Consider the following 11,546-nt stretch of genomic DNA (forward strand, 5'->3'; position numbering starts at 1 on the left):
ACTCTAGCAGATACGCAAGGAAACACACTCAGACACAGACACCCAAACAGACACTCAGCACTTGCTTACATTGACCTGACAAGTAATGAGGTAGACTACAGTTTTGTAAAAAATGGAGATTTATATAACAAAATATGGAGTTCTGATTATCTTTTTGTCAAGTAAGATGCCAACTAAATTATGACAACATCATGCAGTGGCTGAAAGGAAGGGCCCTGAACTGCCTAAAAAATAATTTAAAGGTTAAATGCTGGATTGATGACTTCTGGAAAGGTCTCATTAGTTTTGAAGTTTGTAGAAAGATGTGAATAATCAGTAGTAAGGTCAAAATGTCCTAAAAAGGAACAGACAATGGACACACATACACACAAACTCAAACACAAACTTGCACATACACCCAAGGAAACACCGAAAGAGACAGCTTTAGAAAACACACTAAGACATACACACAAACACAGAGACACCCACAGAAAACACACAAAGACATACACACACAGAGAGACAACCACATAAAACACAGAAAGACATATACACATACACCCTCACTGAGACATCCACAGAAAACACACAAAGACATACACACACTCTCACAGAGACACCCACAAAAAATGCACAGACACACACCCTCACAGAGACACCCACAGAAAACACACACCCTCACAGAGACATCCACAGAAAACACAGACATACATACATACACACACCCACCCTCACAGAGACATCCACAGAAAACACAGACATACACACCCACGCTCACAGAGGCATCCAGAGAAAATACACAAAGACATACATACACACACCCTCACAGAGATACCCATAGAAAAAGCACAAAGACATACACACCCACCCACCCTCACAGAGAGACCAACAGAAAAAAAAATACATACACACTCATAGAGACACAAACAAAAGCACAAAGACATAAACACAGACACCCACAGAAAGACTCACAGGAGGTAACATTTCTGCACATTGCATCCCCTAAATCAACAGTGTGTGACATGCATGATAAAAAAAAATCAGAAATTAAGAGATTACTTTTTAAAGAATCATATTTGTAAATGTGCAAGCAAACATAACTATGTGAATTCAAAATTGTACATTAATGATCTGGGTAGATGGCTAGATGAAGAAAAGTACTTTTAAAAGGTTGACATATGTTTGTTTCCCTCCCCCCATTTTCCCCAACCAAGAGCACCACTTCAAATATAGTGTACAAATGTTCCCATCTGTCAGCTGTACTTATGGATTTTGAAAATGCTGTACTCTATATGGTCTTGGTGGAAGCATAAGCTGTGGTACTCATACCATTAGATCTGGTTAAATGCAGGATTTAGGCTTGTTTGTATGTATTTCAGCTGTAGTGTAAACCGAACAGTTTTAAGTTAACCTGTCTCATTTCAAACACTGAGCAATCTTAGTCTGAAAGTATAACATTTTATGCAGATGTAAAAATCTTAGATAAAATGCCTCCTTGCATCTGGAAAGTCCTTGCATAAACAGGCAGTAAACTGGAATGTAATATATATATATATATATATATATATATATTTTTTTTTTTTTTTTTAAAAATGCATATCTGCCAAAAGGGCACCTACCATTTGTGTAATGAGGAGGAGACATTTCTGCAATACTTTAAATATAGAATTTCTACAGCATTGTCAAATAATCATAAATACACAGCTGCTAAAAAAATTGTTTTTATGGACCCCTGGCCCCACCATACAACTACTACCACACTGAAGTTACAATCCGAAATTGCACAAAGAAATAAAAAACATTTACTAAGTAAGTCCTACCTCTGCAAATGAAAGTGATCTGCCGTCTGACTCAGGCACACACTGTACAAACAAAGTGCCAAGTCTGTCTCACACTGTGCATAGTGGTTTAGTGCACACTCAGAAATCCTCTTAAATGCTAATACTTTACTCCTTGTAATAACATTTACCATGCTCAATTAGCACTCTGCTGTAGTACCCACTGGTGGGTGCCAAAATGTAAAAAAAAATGGCATCCAGCAGCAGTTCGAGCAGTGCAAGTAGGTATTTGAATCCCAAGGGAGCTTCTGGCTGTAACAAGTACAGGATACTGCCAGGGAAAGGCAGATTGTAATTTAAAATGGGTGCTTGAGGTATCAGAATAAAACCCGGAGACCGGTGTGGTAAAGCAGTACTGCTAATTTTCTCTCTTGACAAGGGATACACTCCATTAACTTTACCTCTTCAAATTGGATATCGATTGGTAATATCTGTGTTATCCCTTGTTTTTGCTTGTTAATCACTGTGGAGTATTATTATATAACATGAAGGGTCCTGCACAACAGTTCTTTTCACTTATGCCCACTGCAGCACGCATTAACCCTGAATATGACTGTGAAAAAATATTTTCAGGTGACAAAGTGACATTGTCTCTGAGACTCTGAGTACTTTGTTTGATTCTATGGAAAATCTGTTTAAAGAGAATAAGACAAAATGGGACATTTGGACATTTGAAAATTATGTTGAAGTTATGATATATGATTCCCAGGGGACTAAGAATTTATAAATCCCCCCACTTTTGAGGCAGATGTAAAGGACAAGGATTTTGTTATCTCCTGGAATGACGTTTTGTCTGAGTGTTCCTCTTGTCTCATGCTATTATTAATTAGGTATAGAACACAACATCTGAATAATATTAAAATGGAGATGGATGCTTTACAGCTAGAATTAAATAAACGTAGTTCAGACCCAGACTTTGCTAAATTTGATGGTATCTTACAGGATTCATTAGCCCATGGTAAACAACTTATTATGGAGAATAAACATCTAAAATTCATAAGAGATAAAACAGGCTGACAAATTCTGTATATATTTGGAGTAGAAAACAATGTAATGATTATAGATGCAGCATGCCACAATCTAAAAACAAAAGGGGCAATTGCAAGCATAGGAACAGACAATCTAAGTGTGTAACTTTTTCAGATAGTGAGATAGAGTGGTCATCAGATGACAGACAATCAAGCACAGAGGACAATGTATGCACACAAATGCAGACTAATACAAATACTAATCAACAACAAGGTATCTTGAAACATCCACAGATAAATCTAGTAAGTGCTAGTGCTGGTTCAAACCAAGGCGAAAGACCTAAAGAAAAACCTGTCAATAAGGAAGGGAATAGTAATTCGAAATACATTCCCAGTTATGTTCACAGCAGCGCAATTGCAGCACATGCAAGCAGTTCAAATAGTTGTGAACAAACTTTGTTGGATCAGGTTTTTCCATTAGGTCAGGATCCTCAGGGAGTAGGTGGCCCAACATCGGGCACTCAGGGCACCCAGGAGAGGTACCAGTTGAGTGGCAATCCTATCCAAAGAAAATACAAGTGAACAATGTTATAAATCTATCTTCTACAGAACTTACTTGTGAACAACTTGGAGTCCTGGGATTTGGTTTGGGTTTCGCATCCACTACCACTACCACTATGATCAACATTAATTAATTTATCAGGAATGTCACACTTAAGAAACATTTTTCATTTAAAACAGACACACAATAGAATGTGCTGGGAGTCTGTAATGTTCAAACTCTTCTGACACTATTTTACATTAGGACACTATACCTTTAAGAAAACTCCTCCCAGTATGTCTATTTAAACTCAACTAAACCATTAATCAATGCTTGATTACTGCTGCATATGCCAGTATATTTTGCTCCTACATATCTACCTTATAGGCACGCTCTCTTCATCTAGGAGCCTGCATCAAGCTAACTGAACTACAGCTCTTCGGCTCAACACCAGCTGTTCTACCTTGAACTCACTTACAGAGTTTGTCTCCGCCTACCTCTTTCCAGATCTCAGCAGAACTTCACTGCCGCCTCGCTTGGATTTGTTTGTGAAAGCTTCCTGCAGCTTTGTATCCTACTTCGCTGTACAGATGACTTGAGATCAAATCTTACCTTTCAGGATTGTAAAGTCTGTATTGTTCCGGTAGCGGAAAGACTGCTTCTGCAGTACTTCAAATTTTACTTACCTGCGAATTGTCATTTTCATTCAGATTCCACTATAATTTAACAACTAACTGTTATTTTTGTTACAGACTGTTCCATCATTCTGCTCAAGGTGTTCTTATATATTAAGCTAATCCTTAGGACTTTATCATAAACCTATCCACACTGGCGAGGATACATTTTGTGCTCCCCCCATTACTTGCTGGATTTTACAAAATGTTACAAAGAGGCACTAAAAAAAAATAAAGATAATTAATGTATCTATAATTATAGATATATACAGGTGGCCCTCGGTTTACAACGGTTCAATTTGCACCATTTCAGAAAAACAACCTTTTTTTCCAGTCATGTGACTGCTATTGAAAAGCATTGAGAAGCAGAGCATTGATTAAAATAGCCAGTAGGTGGAACTGTTCGCTTGTGTTGCAGCAAAGCCAATCAAGCTGAAATTAATCAGTTTAACCAGACCTGAGCTATCGAGCAGATTTCAAAGGAACAAGATCTTCCTGTCTATAAATCAGTCCAAATTGGAATGCATAGAAAGAACTGTTTGCAGAAAAATGCAAGTAAAGTCTGTTTTGTGGGATTATTTTATTAGGTTTATAATGCTGTTTAGCAAATGTTTTTGTTCATTTAACTTAGTTTAATTATATATTCTGTGTTGTGTGATTATTGTATTAGGTTTATAATGCTATTTAGCATTTAAAGTCTTCATTTCAAAGCTTTAAAAATAATGTATTAGGTGTTACTTATGACAATTTTGAGAGGGGCCTGGAACCTAACTCCCTCACTTCCCATTGACTTACATTATAAACTGGGTTTCAATTTACAACGGTTTTGATTTACAACCATTTCTTCTGGAACCTAACCGTGGTGTAAACTGAGGGCTACCTGTATATATACACATACACACACCAATATATATTTATATAAATATATATATATATATATATATATATATATATACTGTACTGTATGAGTGTATAGATAGATAGATAGATAGATAGATAGATAGATAGATAGATAGATTGATAGATAGATAGATAGATAGATATAGGGTATATACTGTATACTGTAGATTAGGATATCCTGATACCCTGTTACTGGTACTGTAATTGCAGGGATATGGGACACTATATATTTTATATATACGGTGGGGCAAAAAAGTATTTAGTCAGCCACCAATTGTGCAAGTTCTCCCACTTAAGAAGAGGAGAGAGGCCTGTAATTTTCATCATAGGTATACCTCAACTATGAGAGACAAAATGTGGAAACAAATCCAGACAATCACATTGTCTGATTTGGAAAGAATTTATTTGCAAATTATGGTGGAGAATAAGTATTTGGTCAATATCAAAAGTTCATCTCAATACTATTTATATATCCTTTGTTGGCAATGGCAGAGGTCAAACGTTTTCTGTAAGTCTTCACAAGGTTGTCACACACTGTTGCTGGTATGTTGGCCTATTCCTGCATGCAGATCTCCTCTAGAGCAGTGATGTTTTGGGGCTGTCGCTGGGCAACACGGACTTTCAACTCCCTCCAAAGGTTTTCTATGGGGTTGAGATCTGGAGACTGGCTAGGCCACTCCAGGACCTTGAAATGCTTCTTAGGAATCCACTCCTTCGTTGCCCGGGCGGTGTGTTTGGGATCATTGTCATGCTGAAAGACCCAGCCACGTTTCATCTTCAATGCCCTTGCTGATGGAAGGAGGTTTGCACTCAAAATCTCACGATACATGGCACCATTCATTCTTTCATGTACATGGATCAGTCGTCATGTTCCCTTTGCAGAGAAACAGCCCCAAAGCATGATGTTGCCACCCCCATGCTTCACAGTAGGTATGGTGTTCTTTGGTTGCAACTCAGCATTCTCTCTCCTCCAAACATGACGAGTTGTGTTTCTACCAAACGGTTCTACTTTGGTTTCATCTGACCATATGACATTCTCCTAATCCGCTTCTGGATCATCCAATGCTCTCTAGCATACTTCAGACGGGCCCGGACATGTATTGGCTTAAGCAGGGGGACACGTCTGGCACTGCAGGATCTGAGTCCCTGGTGGCATAGTGTGTTACTGATGGTAGCCTTTGTTACGTTGGTCCTAGCTCTCTGCAGGTCATTCACTAGGTCCCCCAGTGTGGTTCTGGGATGTTTGCTAACCGTTCTTGTGATCATCTTGACCCCACAGGGTGAGATCTTGCATGGAGCCCCAGATCGAGGGAGATTATCAGTGGTCTTGTATGTCTTCCATTTTATAATTATTGCTCCCACAGTTGATTTCTTCACACCAAGCTGCTTGCCTATTGCAGATTCAGTCTTCCTAGCCTGCTGTAGGTCTACAATTTGGTTTCTGGTGTCCTTCGACAGCTCTTTGGTCTTCACCATAGTGGAGTTTGGAGTGTGACTGTTTTAGGTTGTGGACAGGTGTCTTTTATACTGATAACAAGTTCAAACAGGTGCCATTAATACAGGTAATGAGTGGAGGACAGAGGAGCCTCTTACAGAAGAAGATACAGGTCTGTGAGAGCCAGAAATCTCGTTTGTTTGTAGGTGACCAAATACTTATTTTCCACCATAATATGCAAATAAATTCTTTCCAAATCAGACAATGTGATTGTCTGGATTTGTTTCCACATTTTGTCTCTCATAGTTGAGGTATACCTATGATGAAAATTACAGGCCTCTCTCATCTTCTTAAGTGGGAGAACTTGCACAATTGGTGGCTGACTAAATACTTTTTTATATATATATATATATATATATATATATATATATATATATATATATATATTTATACATACACACACACATATATATATATATATATATATATTATATATATATTTATATATATACACACATACATTCACACACACATATCTATATATATACACACATATACTGTATATATATATATATATATATATATATATATTTATATATCTATATATATATATATATATAAATCTCTCTCTCTCTCTCTCTCTCTCTCTCTCTCTCTCTCTCTCTCTCTATATATATATATATATATATATATATATATATAATATAAAGTCCCATCAAAGAAAAAGGCACTCACTGGTCTTCATTAAAAATTAACATTTAATTCATCATATTAAAAAAGACATAACGTTTCGGTGTGCAGTCACACCTTTGTCAAATGCCAAAATTGAACTCCAAATCACGGACCCAAAAAAAGCATATAACATTACATACCTCCACCTGTCTTATATGTTGTCCCTAGTCACCCATTAAAATCGTCAGTTCCGCCATACTGGCTCCTGGTGACATCATCATGGTAACATATACACGTAGGTAAACCTACTCCTATCATTATGTGTGGGGATGATATGAGTGCAATCATATACGACATCCTGAGTGCCATATGATCATGGTGAAACAGAGCTCCATATGAAAATTTTCACAGAGTACCTAGGCTATGGCATAACACAATTGTCATAAGTATAAAGAATGAAACACCATTTATTCGTAACGATATAAGAGTGCATGTGAATCACAGCCATACATGACGTGGCATGGTCAGCAATGATCCCCAAGCATTTCTATGAAGCACTGATATGATCCCACCACAAAGAAGAAAAAATCTGAATCGATCCGAACCGAACCAAATTTTTTCGCCATGCATATGTCTAGTAACAGAGCGCCCCGTGCGTTAGGGAGGAGGAGGAGCAGCTTTTACCGAGCAGCTGGCACTGACTGAGCTAAATTCACCTTAGAGGGAAGAAACGGTGCTGCTGGGTCCTCGCAAGTGGCGGATCTCTAGGGCCTGGTGGCCGCAAATGGTTTATTATTATTATGTGACCTTTGGGACCCTGGAAGTTCCGCCACTGATAAAATGTATAAAATATCGATAAATAAAAAAAAAATCGATGCGCTCCAAAGTTTGCCTTTATGCAAGCGCTGGGTCTGTCTATCTATAGGATTTCAATGCCAGTCTGATAAAATATTATTTGTTATTTATATTACTTTGTGAGTAAAGTGTGTTATGTCTACGATTTCACAATTGTAGTTACTAAACGACATAATCTGCTAATAATTTTGTTTCAGCTTTATACAATACAATATATTGCTGCATAATTATCAGCTACAAAACATAAATCACAACTCCATATTTAGACCTCAGGCAAACTAACTTATTATTCTGAAGTTAGTATATTGCAGGTCCCACTGTTCATTTGCTGGAATCACGAACATTTAAGGAGGTTTGTGATGTAGTTACTCTGGAGCCTTTGGCTTCAGATACTAATGTAGCTACCGGTAAAGTGTACAGTGGGGCATCCTTAAAGGATAACTCTAAATTCTACCCAATTCACAACAGGGAACCAGTGATAGAAACCTTTTGTAGTCAGGTTGAGGCTGACTTACAGGCTTTGAGAGATAGTCCAGATCCAATAAAAAATAATTTATCAAAGAAACAAAGGGATGCTTTGAAGTCTCTACAACAGGATAACACTATAGTAATACGCCCTGCGGATAAGGGTGGTACAACAGTAGTTATGGAATGGGTGGACTATATCTCGGAAGCCTTACGTCATCTAGGAAATACATGTGACTATTTGGTCTTGGAGAAAAACCCTACGGCCCGAGTATAAAAGGGAATTAAACATATTTTGGATGATGGGTTGGAACATGGGTTCCTGGATGAACGAACAGCTCAATATCTCAATGTTAAATTTCCCAGGATACCCATGTTCCACCATCTTCCAAAAGTCCACAAAGCCCTTGAAAATGTTCATGGTCATCCAATAGTGAGTGGCATTGATTTACTGTTGAAGCGACTTTCACAGTGGCTTTATGCCATTCTCCAGCCTATGGTAGTAACACTGTCATCATATACTAGGGATTCTAAACACATCTTGAATCTGGTTAACAATTTTAAATGGGAGTGCTCGTATACATGGATTACTGTAGATGCAGTCTCTCTGTACTCCTCAATACCCCATGACAGGGGGATCGTAGCTGTAGAGTATTTCCTCAGTCATTTTTCCGAATACACATCTGAATTTAAGGCATTTGTCATTCGTGTGCTGACCTTTTTACTAACCCACAATTTTTTCAGTTTTGAGGGTAGTTACGTGGGACCACCATAAGGGGGAAATTTTCCCCCTCATATGTGAAAATATACCTTGGATGGTGGGAGTTTGTCCACATCTTTGGAGTTAGTAACTCCTTTAGATCACATATACGCTTTTTCAAGAGATATATAGATGATCTGCTTTTGTTCTGGTCAGGCTCCACTGAATCAATTGGTTCTTTGATTGAGTGGCTAAATGATAATGACATAGGCCTACGATTCACTTTTTGTATTTTATTCCAGTAATATTAACTTTTTGGATCTATGTCTGGTTGGTAATGAAGATGTTAACATCAATACCAAGGTGTTTCGCAAACCTATTTCTGGCAACACTTTGCTACATGCCTTCAGCTGTCATCCTAAGAATACTTCTTATGCAGTAGGGTCAGTTTACCCGGCTTAAAAGGAACTGCAGCAGACAGCTACTATATATAAATATAGTATTGCAAAAATAGGCACTCACTGGTCTTTATAAAACTTCACATTTAATATAGAAAATTTTAAAACAGAGCATAACATTTCAAGACCACACTGGTCCCTTTGTCAAATGCCAAATATAATACCAAACAATCTTACCTACTAAAACACAGTATACACCACCTAATATACCCAGGGTCTAATTATCGTATCCCCATCAGCTGAGCAGCTGAACGGAACTCTGACGCTGTTTGCGTTCCACGGAGCACATTGTGTTCCAGTGACGTCACCGTCACCTGATACGCACTTCCTGATTTGGTATTGACGTTTGCACGCTGCTCCTGACAGCTGTCAGAAATCGCACGTGTGTTGGAAAAGACAGACACAGCAGAACCATCCAGTAGTGCCGTGTATGTACGATATCCCATAATGCAAGTTTGGATCTGACCTCACAGAGACTGTATCAAATGGACGGCTACCATATACCTATATGAATATGACAAAATCCCTGGATCTGATCAACGTCCATTGTGGTACCTCGGTTTTAAATATGAGTTTCTTACCATATTCCTTGATGGCTATGATGCATATTTTGAATAAATGTATCAATATTAATGTTAATATTCTGAATGTTAATATTTTCTGTACATTGTATAGGTCCTCTATTGTTTTTGATAGTTTAGGTTTTTTGATATTGCATATCCCTCACTTCAAATATATGGTTAGACGCCTTATGGGATATCGTACATACACGGCACTACTGGATGGTTTTGCCGTATATGTCTTTTCCAACACTGGGTTTTAATAGGTAAGATTGTTTGGTATTATATTTGGCATACTGGTCCCTTTGGCATTTGACAAAGGGACCAGTGTGGTCTCAAAACGTTATGCTCTGTTTTTAAATTTTCTATATTAAATGTGAAGTTTTATAAAGACCAATGAGTGCCTATTTTTGCAATACTATCTGGATTACTATATGGCACCGTGGCATTAAGAGGAACTGTTTTATGGAGTGCTATATACTGTGTATATATATATATATATATATATATATAAGAGCTAGGAAAGGGAGGGCACTCTCAGGATTTATATACATCAAAGTTAGTTTATTGTTTATAACAACAACGTTAGAAAGTCATAAGGATAGGTCGACATTTCGGCTTACATAGAAGCCTTCATCAAGACAGATGAACAACTGTTAAACGAAGAAGAAAAAATAACAGATTTAAAAACACATAACACAACATCAATACGTAATCCCACCACCAAATTGTTTGCAGGCAGAAAAATAAACCCACAAATAATGAAAATAAACATAGAAAATATAAAAATAAGGCAAACCCATACACATAGCGCTAGGAGATACAACAATACAGTCCCTCCAATACTCTCAATCTGCTCTGGATATACACTGGTGGGGTATATATTATAATCTTAGCAAGCAAACAAAGTGTATGTAACTCAATTGTAGGTAAAACACCATACGGCTGCATAGTTTATGTGTTATGCAAAGTCCGGTATACACTGGCCTGCCATATACATAAAAGACCCTTCAAAAGAGACTAGCAAGTCCCCATACCTCATTAGAAACCGCCTCAGGCTCTGAGACCATATACAGTTGTTCTAATGTTTCAAAGCAGATAGGTGCACCATACATTATACATTATACATTTAGCAACAAAAAGGCACTATATCACTTCCTGATGCGCATTTATCTCGCATCTGACAACCTGACATTGCGTGCAGTAGTCACGCTGGACCCTACCTTCAAAGAAAACCACAACCACGTATACAAGCATGTGCACATCTTAGTATTGCACTCGTAACACTTTCAAAAGACTCAACTAGGTCTACAGTCATGTGCAAACCTTAGTATTGCACTAGTACCCCCTAAGTATATACGCATGTACCTTACCAACATTTGACATTTCAAAATTAAATGATGCATAGTGGTTTGAACACTCCCAGTTTGTTGACACTTTGGGGTGCTACCTTGGTGTGTGCCGTCATATGTTTCGTTCTACTATTATATATCCTCTAGTG

Source organism: Bombina bombina, chromosome 6 (genome assembly GCF_027579735.1).
Source record: "Bombina bombina isolate aBomBom1 chromosome 6, aBomBom1.pri, whole genome shotgun sequence".
Classification (NCBI taxonomy): Eukaryota; Metazoa; Chordata; class Amphibia; order Anura; family Bombinatoridae; genus Bombina; species Bombina bombina.